This window comes from Periplaneta americana, chromosome 15 (assembly GCF_040183065.1).
Source record: "Periplaneta americana isolate PAMFEO1 chromosome 15, P.americana_PAMFEO1_priV1, whole genome shotgun sequence".
Taxonomy (NCBI): Eukaryota; Metazoa; Arthropoda; class Insecta; order Blattodea; family Blattidae; genus Periplaneta; species Periplaneta americana.
In genome coordinates this window covers 157,886,164-157,899,040 of record NC_091131.1, presented here as the reverse complement: position 1 = coordinate 157,899,040, position 12,877 = coordinate 157,886,164, and the positions used below count along the sequence as shown (strand labels likewise).

At 36.7% G+C, this 12,877-nt stretch overlaps 1 non-coding gene across 1 annotated transcript; it reads right to left on the bottom strand.

Annotated features, from left to right (window-relative positions):
• Positions 1 to 10,714: 10,714 nt before the first annotated feature.
• On the bottom strand, positions 10,715 to 10,787 carry TRNAN-GUU (transfer RNA asparagine (anticodon GUU)). The gene has a single exon. It is a non-coding gene; the product is annotated as a tRNA-Asn (tRNA).
• Positions 10,788 to 12,877: the final 2,090 nt, after the last annotated feature.

Here is a 12,877-nt window from a genome sequence, read left to right as displayed (position 1 = left end):
AATGTATTTCGTCGGCTTAGAGTGTAAACCTGCTAACCAACAAAAAGAAAATTTTAAAGGGGAAACAAAAAAAAACTGAGTAAAAATTAACTCTGAAACTTTAGGACCAAACCCTAAGTACAGGTGGTGAAGTTTCAGAGTTAATTTATATTCAGTTTTTTGTTTCCCCTATAAAATTTTCTTTTTGTTAGTTAGCAGGTTTACACTCTAAGCCGACGATTTGGGTTAGAGATTGGAGTAGGGAGAAAAGATACAAAAGGAATCCATCAAACTCCACTGAGAGAACTTCAGTATGAAGATGTGAATTCTTATATAGCCTATACTAGGTATTTAATAATGGATGATGACTCATAATGTGATATTAAAAGTTTTATGGTTTTCACAGACCATGTGTTCTTAATGTCCGCCATTTTCTTTCTTCTCAGTCACAGATTTTATCAAAGATATGATGATGACCATAACTTTTATTATAGAACTATGTCACAGCTAGATGTGATCAAAGATGCTATATTACACTGTAAAATATTTTATCATATATAATTTATAAAACTTCTGTGACACAGAAATGTGATAGTGTAATATAGGCCTTAGAGGTACTAGAACTCCCACTTCAATATCCCATCTTTTTTTTTTTTTTTTTAATTCAATGATCGTTTACTTTCCAAAGTCTTATAACAATATAAAAACTATTATGAATGCTTCATTGTAGCTATTTACTTTTGTATCTCTAACCTTTGTAGAATATTTCAGTCCAATTTTAAAGAAAGTTATTAACGAATACGCATTGCACAATAAGTATATTTAGTTTATTTTACACGTCAATTTCTGTTTTCGAGCCTCAAAATATTAATTATATTAAAATAGTATTGAATAAATAAAAACTACACTGGAGAACGACAGAATTTAAATTACGCATGCAAAATGTATTAAATTTCCCTTAATAACACTGGAGTAGGTGTGCACTAAAACTAATTAATAATTAATTTTATATACAGAATTGTTAAATGAATATTTTGTAAATTAACCTACACTCCTTAGTGAAGTGGTTGAGGAGGGATTTCAATAGCAGTGGAGAGTGAAAGTCTCCCAATTGTGACACTGATTTTACAAATAGAACAGTTTATTTTAAGAATGTTTCACAAAATTTAAACTGACTCGCCTAGTCTTGTGAAGGACACGACAAGCAGCAACCATTGTTTCTGCTTCATACAGTCTCTTCTTTTGATGTCCTGTTTCCTTCTAGGTCTATTTAGGTAACGAATTCTAAAAAATGTCTGTGCTCTACTAAATAACTTCAATAATTCCAGATCTTCATTTGGAAACATTTTCCTCAAAAATCTAAATAAACGGCCAATTACATTCTTTTTTCTGTTGAGTGATTTTTTATGAAAATTTATAAATACAACTTCACACTCTTCAATTGTTGCCATCCACTGAGAAGAGGGATAAACCAATCCACCACGTGAAACGACCTCTATCCATCCTGGAGATTGTTGACTGGAATTAGCATCCGAAACAGCACTTTTGTTATTACATTTTCTAGTAATATAACCAGCAACATATCTGAGTGCTTCCATTTCTTCCCTTTTCATTAGCTCTGTTGTGTCAATTCTATCATCAATATCCATCTCTAATGAGTTTATTTCCTCAGGGATTTCATTCACGCTTTCATGAGAAATGTCTACGAGATCCTGGAAAACTTGCTTTGTTATTATTACTCCACCCGAATCTTCTACAGGGGCACTTGCAGCGTGGGGCAGGCGACATCCTAATGTTAATAGGCGAAGCGATTTTTTACTTCGACGGGTAGAAGTTTATTATAAAAATATCCCATCCCACGAATTTGGGAAAACAGGTTTTCCAGGGCATCTTGATTGAGTTTCCTGGTCATTATATAATCAATTCCTTTTTCTTTTAAATCGCTATACAACCCTTTCAAGCTCTTAATAGAGGTAAGGAATCCATTCTGAAAAGGTAGAAGAGTATTTTTGCTTTTGACTCTCAGTTCTTTTACAGTTTCCTCAATTCTATCTAATAGGGCCTATCTCTACTTGTTCCTTGTGGTTAATCCCGAAGGCACATTTCAGTTTATTGTGTGTAGGATCTTTCGGAATTCCCGAGTTCATTACATCTGTGAAGTCATTTATGAGTTGAAAAAATTCATGAACTCCTTCACTTTCGGGTACTGTACCAAATGTTTAATCATAGCAACAGTGTGATGCGAAAAAAGTTCCATGGCTGGTGGAACTTTTTGCCTATCATTCTCTTGCACAGTAATGTGACCCCAATGTAATTTCGGGAATAGTTGCAATTTTGAAGAATCGGATTTAATAAACCGTTCAATTACATTTTTTCTATAATAATTGTGTCATTCAATTGAAACTCACTGTCAATAAAATGGTTTCTTAATAACTTAATCTGGTGGGGCAAATCTGCAAAAACCCAAATATTCTCGTCGGGAGCAGGGTTTGAAAAGCAGGTTTGATTTATATTTATTTGTAACTCATTCCACAGTCTTCTATTGCCGCCACTCGGATCAGAAACAATTGAAGCCATGACTTTCATAAGTGTACAAGTCCAGTCAAGTAAGTTTTGAGAAAATCAATAAAAACTTCGTAACTTTTGAAAATGATGTGCCAATATGTTGATTTTTATAGTACACAAATTCTGGCTCATTATATTTGTTATAATTATTCAGAAATTAATTTACTATTTGTAGTTTGTTATAATTTTATTAATGAATTTGTTGGACTTGTGCTGTTATGAAACTCATTAGTCTATGTCAAGAGATTGGAATGATTACAGTATCGAATGGGTAGAGGAATCAACTCTTTTAAGGTGCAAGGAAAAGTGTTAATATTTGATACTATCAATATGTGTAGGCCTATATTCAGCTACTTTTTATTTGCAATGTAATATGAAAAACAGACATTACTCTCATTTAGATATCTTAATCTGAATCCCACACCTCACTTTCTGATTCGTAAGCATTAGGAATCTGCTCTTTGCCATATTTATCACACAGTGTTTGAAAACAAGATTGTTTTTCAGGAAGAACAGAAGCAAGATATTTAGAAATGTCCCTGGCTTTTGCAGATTACAGAGGAATTTCTTTATCGTATACTTTCTTCAGTATGGTTTCAGCAAACTTTGTGTTTCCTTTCATTAAGAATGTCTCTGTCATTAAACCACTAGAGTTCTTGCTCACAGTAATGAAGTTCGATCTGTATTAAATAATCCTGTAAGTAGTCACCTTCCACTCCTCTTGCTTTTTAGCCACTTTAATAGGTTCCTTCATCTTGCTGAACACAATCTTATAATCCTTGATCATGGGCTGTTAAACATCACATACTTCAATATTTTTAGATGGGTTCTTTATTATGCTTATCCAGTCCTCAGCATGTATATGACATGCAATATAAGAATGACCTTTAGTGAGGTAAACATGAGAATGTAGCCTAGTCAATTTTACCCTGTTCAGTCAAATGACTAAGGTATTTGATTAATGTGTTATTTCTGTTCTATAATGTACAAGCATTAGTGAATATATACAGATTTCTCACATTAATGTCCATGTTGTCAATGTAATGACGTAGAAAAGATGTCACTTCATTTAGGCCCTTTTTCCCGATCAACTATGTGTAGGGGTAAATGCTACACTCACCAGTTGAGAATGTATGTATCCCAAAAATATACAGCCAGAGCTGCCTCCCATAAAACATTTATGTTATTGGAATATGGGGATACGGAATGTTTTGCATATAATAAAAAGCTATTGCTTCTGAGAGGCCATGTTCACTTCCTCCTTCCTTCACTAAAAACTCTAACCTATTTCTACGTCTTATGCGGAACAGATACAGATATCACACCAGCTAAGTATGTATCTTGGATGTCTTTTGTGGACATAGCGTTGAATTTCCTGAGAACCTCTCTCTTAAATGCGTCGGAAAAGGATGCCATGGATTTCCGTCTGCGCCTGTAAAGAACCATTAAAGTATGTTGCACGCTTTTGAAACATTACAGATTTATTTATTTTTTATAACTATAACCTATTTCAGTTATACGATCACCTATAATTTAATTAACGAATATAACAATAATACAAATAACTGACTTACTTGCAGCCTGAGCCTGTCACTCTTTTCGGCATTTCATTTCCTACAGAATTTAACACACGTTCGCCGCATGTGAATTTTTGTTTGTGAACGTTTCTCTTCCACTCAATTGGTCGTGATTTCTTCCTGGGCACAGGCACATCGTGTCTGACATTTCATTCATTTCTGAATTATAATTTTATTGAAGATGACCCATAATTTTTAGCTTTTAAACTCAAAATCAATCTTAAAGGCACGCAAAACACTGATCAGCTGCTGACTGCTAACAACGGCACTTGGCATGGCGCGGGGAAAACATGTGCTGTTATGATGCGCAGTCACGCAGAGCGCACGATGCTTGTCTGATTTCCATAACAACACAAGTTCCTGGACTTGTGTTGGTATGAAACTCACCAGTGAAAAGCCTCGAAATTTGTGTTGTTTTGAATGTCATACGATAGAGCTCAGTGAGACGAATGCAACGATATATCGTCGGTTTCTTGGTAAAAGTGACCAAGTCACATTCCAAGGCTTCCAAGCATTATGAAAATATAAGACATAATTTTATACTAAAAACTAAAAATATAGCACATTTACCTTTAAAATAACTTATTACTAACATCTAATGAAGTACAGTTATCTTTGAATGGATCATTAAATCTTTAAATGCCTTTTCCCAACAATATTGCATTTTGGACTTGGTCACTTTTACCAAGAAATCGACGATTATAACTCATATAGTGCCAAAAAGTGGACTTGTGCACTTATGAAAGTCATGGCTTCAATTGCAACTACTCTGAAACCTGCCACTTCAATTTCTGTTATAATTTCGAACAGTAGCTCTCTGTTCATTGTTTTATCGAAATCATAATAGATGGGCTGCTTCCACTCACCTGTCAGTCCTCGGATCATCACGATTTGAGCATTTCTGTGAGGGCCCAATATCGAATCGTTCCCGTGATCGTAACAAATTACACCATTGACATTCATCTCATCAAATAGTAACACTGATAACTTATCCATTTCGCTCAAAGACAGCCCCTGCTCTTTTAAAATCTTCAGTACCGGTGAAGTATACCAGGAGAAAAAGGGCATTTTTTTTTTTGTCCGACGCTGCAGGGTAGCAACGCTTGGTAGAGGAATTCCCACCTGTGATCTCAAATGATTGTACAGTTTATCACTAATTGCTCGCTGAGCTAATGCCGGAATTATGTGTTGTTCTTCCCATCTTTGCTTTCTTTTCCCGCTAATAAGCATTTTCATTTGCCCTGCAGTGAACACTTTAGCTAATAAATGTTTTACTTTTCCATTTACTAAGCGATTTAAACACTATCTTTGTCGTTGTGAATTTTGGTTGACCCTAAAATGCTTGCGTTTTATATTTTATTTGTAATGCTTTTAATTTCGACTCTAACTTCTCAATGTCTAATTTAAGTTTTTCATTTTCTATACGTAGTTCATCTTCTTTTTTGAGTTCCAGCCCCTCATTTTCCAATGAACAGACGAAAGATAACACACCCAATGGATCGTCCTGCCGCATTGTTGTTTTTGCATCTAATGGTTCACTTACGTCAGACAAAAGTTTTTTTGTGCAAGTTCTCTCTTCTACACGTTTACTTCTAGCGCTGTTTATCTCACTGTTTTTCACATAGCACATTGGTAAATTCGGTAAATTCAGCGATGGTTGGGCGTTTAATTTCAATTTTTTCTTTGCTGGTAGCCTATGTTCAAAAGCTCGGCTTTCAAATTACGCTCATAGGAATCAGATGTGAAATGTTCGGAACAAATACGCGCAGTTTCAAGATTAAATTCACCTTTTCGATAACAATTACTACAAAACTTTCGGAGCTTTGGATCAGAGGGAAACGTGTGATAAATAGCACTCGAGCCTTTAGTTTCTGACACTTGCTCACCGCACAATTTGGCATTTTTCATGCTATAATAGTAACAATATAGGCCTATTATAAACAGCACACTATGAAGGTCTATACAAAATCACAAACACACCCTGCGTTTTCTAAATTCCAGTAACTACTAATAAAGACAGCGCAAGCCGAGGGGTTGACAGCGAAGCGTCTCCCCATGATGACGTCACAGATTTACAACGCCTTCACTTTCTCTTTAAAGGCTGTTACGAAGGGACCTGTGAGAGCGAGAGCGACCGACAGTCCACGGACCTTGCTTTTCACTTCCCCGCAAGCACCGAAAACCTCGTCAAACCGCTGTCCCTTCTATGCTCACCAACAGAATAGTCAACTTACGTATTTAGTACCTAAAACTTCATTTATTAAAAATGTATTTAAATATAGCCTAAAACATTTATTTTTTCTATTAGAAACATAGTTTTTACCCATCACTTTCAATTCTTTTAGTTCATAAAATTAGACATATATTATAATCTGCATTCAGCATTGCTGGCGCTGGCACGTAGCTGCCAGCTCGGGACCCAGTATGTGCATTGTATATGCCCCATCACGCGACTTACAATTGAGTACCTCAGTGGAAAAACGGCAGATCCCAACCCGCCGTCAAAATGCATGTTTCACTAGAATTGTACACTGCTATGATCTAGTAACATGTTGAGAAACGAGTTGTTGTGTTGGGATATGTCGTTTGGCTGTAATCTGTATTCTTTGCTTCTGCAAAACTGCTTGCCGCGCTCTAGCCTAGTGGAAGATCGGCATATCCCAACCAGTCTCAGAATGGCATCCGTAACGAGTGGAGTGGCTAAGTTGTTGCTGCTGTGAAAGCTAGAAAACGATCACGAACTTCCCAGGATTGGGTGAAGAATAAACGAAAAATATGTAGAAATAGAGGGGAGGAATATATAAATTCAACGCACAAGCACGTGTTAAAAAGTGTAGGGTGAATTTGGTCTCGTGTTGTCGAATCCCCTAGTCGGTATGCCAATACACTTACAGTAGCCTTACCACCAAACAAAAAGGCACGCTCTTTATGGAGTTCTATGATATGGGGGACTACAACACACTGAACACCTAGCTTTTTGGCCTTATTGAAAAATGTATGAAGAAGAGGGCTTATAAAAATACAGAGTGAATTCAGACTATTCGCAAAGAAACTGGACTTACAAGTACTGTGATCCTATTAACAATCGGCGAGTTTCTGTGTGCCAGAAAGCCCTGTTGTCAATATTTTATGTGACAGTACGGAGACTGCGAACACTACGAGGTACGCCTATTATTATTATTATTATTATTATTATTATTATTATTATTATTATTATTATTATCATCGTCATCATTGTTATCAAGTATTATTATTATTTAGTATTATTATTATTATTATTATTATTATTCCTTATACTGCTTGTTTGAGGAATAAGACAATTAAGAAGACTGCTAGATGGGGCCGAAACAGGTCTACAGAGGCCCAATTCGTGAAGGATGATGATTATTATTATTATTATTATTATTATTATTATTATCATCATCATCATTGTTATCAAGTATTATTATTATTTAGTATTATTATTATTATTATTATTATTATTATTATTATTATTCCTTATACTGCTTGTTTGAGGAATAAGACCGTTAAGAAGACTGCTAGATGGGGCCGAAACAGGTCTACAGAGGCCTAATTCGTGAAGGATGATTATTATTATTATTATTATTATTATACGTGTTTCCTGTGTGAGTTTTACGCGGTTTCCCCGTTCTAGGTGAAAACACATATGACACCAACGTCTCCAAAGACGGCATGTCTCGCACCTTCGCAAGATCAGCGAGTTAGGCATAGGAGTCGGCCACACAAAATCAAAGATGAGGACAAAGAAGAGATCAGGAAACACATCGGTCATTTCCAAAGTTCCAATCACATTACAGCAGATCAAGAACCCCAAATAAGACGTACATCTCAAGTGTCCACTCTTTTCAGGAAATGTTTAATTTGTATGAACGCCATTGTATAAAGATGAACCTGAGATTATTGGACTCAGTTATACGTATGGCCATCAAGATGAGTGGATGAAATAAACACAAAAAGAAGGGGTCGACAAGCAAGCACAGTGATCACTTTGAACCTCAGGTACCCAAGTGGCCACTGCATCAAGCTGTCCAAGTATAATGACCTAATGAAACTCTTACCACTAATTCCTCCTGTTTATCATGACTTTTACAGAAATTTTAAGACTGTAAATGACACAAGTACGGGCGAAAACATCGAATTTATTGATGATGAGACAGTCATATATATGCCTGTAATGCTATCTTCAATTTTTAATAGATACTGATACACTATGTTTATATCTATGGCACTACCGATTTGCAGTCGTATTTGTACATCTGTCTTCTTTCCTATAAACCAGGTTTGATATATGTATGTACTATTTAGAAACGTTTCAGGACTTTATGATTAAATAAACAGAAAGTTTGGCCATGGATTTACGTAGATATCGTGATTCTTTCTATAATCAATTAGTGCTGCCCAAGCCGTGCTTGGGTTGCTTGGGTGGACTGCACCAGTGGCGTAGCGTCAATGTAAGCTAAAAAGCTCAGCTTCCCCAGTTAATAACTCCATAATAAACTGCCGTTTATGAACAAAATTATTTATTAATTTTAATACAATTTATATGTACGTCTTAAATGTTGTGATGCGGCAGCTCAGGATGATTTGTGATGCAGCAGTAAACATGAAGCCTGCACACACCAGCTTACAATCCCCTCCACAGACTCGTTTCTTTCACACATTCTTCTGTTAACCCACCCCGCAGATTTTCCATCCCTTTCTAACTAAACTACCCTGGTCGCAAGGCTCGCAAGAAGCTAGCTTTAGCATTGGATAGAATTAGCTTCCGAGTTATCCCTTTCGTGAGTTGTGTTCAGTTGAAGTGTTAGTGTGCACTGTGGCTGATATAATAATTATGAATGAAATAACAGTTCCTCACACTAATTTATGTAGTCAAAAATAATATTCTGATAAAGATTTTAACGTTGATTTTTTTACTTGATTATTTAACGACGCTGTATCAACTACGAGGTTATTTAGCGTCGATGGGATTAGTGATAGCAAGACGGTATTTGGCGAGATGAGGCCGAGGATTCGCCATAGATTACTTGACATTTGCCTTACGTTTGGGAAAAACCTCGGAAGAAACCCAACTAGGTAATCAGCCCAAGCGGGAATCGAAGCAGCGCCTGAACGCAACTCCGGATCGGCAGGCAAGCGCCTTAACCGACAGAGCTACGCCGGTGGCTTTTAACGTTGATTGATGTAATTATACTAACACTGTATCTATTGACAGTTAATATTGTGGTTTCTCTAAATATGAGCTAATGTTAAATTATACATATACGTGTCTATTTGTTAGAGATATGTGTAAACCATGGAATCATATTTTACTACCATTTGAGGTGATGCCTTATTGGTGTTACTTATGAGGTTCCAACAATCTTTGGACTGCTGACTTGACATCGACTACTGTTTATTTTAAGACTATATTTTTGCAATATGTTTCCTCATACATGAAAGACAAGTTGAGTTAGCTTCCCCTGCTCAAAATTCATGCTACGCCACTGGACTGCACGACTATTTAATATACATAAGCCTATACATGGTTTTTGTTATAAAATTAGAAGTCAACCTAACACTGCTTCACGCACCTTTTACGTCACGAGCCGCCACTGCGTGACAAGTGTAGTGACTGCACGGAATGAGTATATTATGGATGAGAATGTTGCTAAGAAACAACGACCTGCAAATTTCCCGCAAAAAGTGAAACTGTTAGGTATAATTCTGTTAAAATATGTAAACATTATTGGAAATAAAAAGGCCTAGTGTGTTACTCCAAAATCTAAAGAAAAGACGTGGGAAAAAATTGTAACTGAATTCGATATGAGGAATGTAATTGAAACCTTTATAACCTCCCACACCACGCACGGGAATTGTCTGATTTTCTTTATGTTATTTCGTGACCAAATGAAAGTGAGGTCCCACGCCATGGCGTCGCGGTCTAAGGCATCCTGCCTAGGACTCATGTTACGGAATGTGCGCTGGTTCGAGTCCTCATGGGGGAAGAAATTTTCTCATGAAATTTCGGCCAGTGTATGGGACCGGTGCCCACCCAGCATCGTGATGCACTTGGGGAGCTACGATAGGTAGCGAAATCCGGTTGCGAATGCCAGCTATAACGGCTGGGGGGATCATCGTGCTAACCACACGATACCTCCATTCTGGTTGGATGATCGTCCACCTCTGCTTCGACATGTGGGCGTGAGGCCAGCAGCCGGCTGGTCGGTCTAGGCCCTTCACGGGCTGTAGCGCCACGGATTATTATTAAATGAAAGTGAGAGATAGAATAACTTTACAAATATACATGCGGCACATATCAAGTATTAATTATTTCTTAAACTACAAATTTCTTATTACTTACACATATTTTTTATAAACTCGAAAGCCATTAAATTTTTTCAACAATTTCATGTGTATTTATTTTTAAATGATAAATAAAATATACGTTTGAATTTCGGATGTAGGCTAACATTCCTCATTACTGATATCTATAACCTCATTTCTACTATATAATAAACTCCACAACCGTTAACTATTAATAACTATCGTTCAAAATAGACTTAATTTGAATAATTTCGAGGGAAAAATTGTTCCGGGGCCGGGTATCGAACCCGGGACCTTTGGTTTAACGTACCAACGCTCTACCAACTGAGCTACCCGGGAACTCTACCCGACACCGATCCAATTCCTCCCTCTATATCCACATACCTCAAAGTGGGCTGACAACTGTCAAGCAACCAACTTCGAGTGCACACTAACTCCGTGTGACTTACATTGTGGTTTTCTGTTAACGAACAGTGACGTGTATTATGCAAATCAAGATTTCAGGTATAACTCCCTGTAAAGTTGATTTGAATAATTTCGAGGGAAAAATTGTTCCGGGGCCGGTTATCGAACCCGGGACCTTTGGTTTAACGTACCAACGCTCTGCCAACTGAGCTACCCGGGAACTCTACCCGACACCGATCCAATTCCTCCCTCTATATCCACATACCTCAAATTGGGCTGACAACCGTCAAGCAACCAACTTCGAGTGCACACTAACTCCGTGTGACTTACATTGTGGTTTTCTGTGTGATTTGGTGTGTAGTAACAAATTTTCTGCAATACAACAGAGTGTCATGTTTAAGAGAAGCAATAGTTTGCAAGCAGATAGTTTACCGAAAATGACCTCCTCAGTACCTATAAAATACGCGGTCAAAACATCAGTACGAAAGTAAGAAAAGATATTTATTTTGTACTAGTTAGCAAAATCACTCTCCTATTGCTGAAAACATTCTCCATCGGATTGAGGGTGAATGACATAATTCATTATTTCGAATATCAAATATCTTGGGGCAACAGTAACATATAAATGACACTCGGGAGGAAATTAAATGCAGAGTAAATATGGGAAATGCCTGATATTATTCGGTTCAGAAGCTTTTGTCATCTAGTCTCCTGTCAAAAATTCTGAAAGTTAGAATTTATAAAACAGTCATATTACCGGTTGTTCTGTATGGTTGTGAGACTTGGACTCTCACTTTGGGAGAGGAATAGCGATTAAGGGTGTTTGAGAATAAGGTTCTTAGGAAAATATTTGGGGCTAAGAGGGATGAAGTTACAGGAGAATGGAGAAATTTACACAACGCAGAACTGCACGCATTGTATTCTTCACCTGACATAATTAGGAACATTAAATCCAGACGTTTGAGATGGGCAGGGCATGTAGCACGTATGGGCGAATCCAGAAATGCATACAGAGTGTTAGTTGGGAGACCGGAGAGGAAAAGACCTTTGGGGAGGCCGAGATGGAGGTGAGAGGATAATATTAAAATGGATTTGAGAGAGGTGGGATATGATGGTAGAGACTGGATTAATCTTGCTCAGGATAGGGACCAATGGCGGGCTTATGTGAGAGAGGCAATGAACTTGCGGGTTCGTTAAAAGCCATTTGTAAGTAAGTAAGTTGAGAATTCTCTTCTAATTACGTATTAACTTCTTTTAATTATAAAATATGAATGTTATAATTTTTCTTTCAATATCTCTTAGTGTCTACTACATCACAAGTAAATTAAGACAAAGACACGATCACTCGGGGTCGCCTAAAGAGATTTCAATGGAAATGATTCAACTTTAGGCGTGGAGGAATGTTCATAACATAGTACTAGTTCCTTACAATTTCACTCGAAGTAATCGCATCCAGAGTAAAGTTGAGTACTGTACAACTTACTAACGTACTAAGGTTATGGTTACAAACCACTAAACGATTTCATTGTTTTTATCAAGATTAAAATAAAAGTCGTTTTGTTCAGCAAAACAAAATTAACAGCTAGTGCAATCACGAAATAGCTACTTGTAAAATTATGCAAATAGTAGTAGTAGTAATAATAATAACAATAATAATAATAATGATAATAATAATGAAATCGTACAATTTCTGACACAAAAATGAAAACGTTCTTGTATGGAATGCGGGAAACTAATTGCTTACGTCCTTATTTAGATGCACCATAAAATATATTAAGTATATCGTCGTTGTTCCTACAATAACTCCTATGAACTGATGAACTGACAAAACGTGCTGCAGTTTCGAACTGCAATTAGAGCTATAATCTGTGCCCCGTTATTCATATGTGAAAAGGAAAATAAATGAGCACATAATGAATAAGTGAAACAATCAGTGGCTATGCACTACAAAGGATTAAGTTACAAGAGAAATCTTTTTTCCTAGCGTCGACACCCACTTAAATAGCAACAAAATTATACCGGAT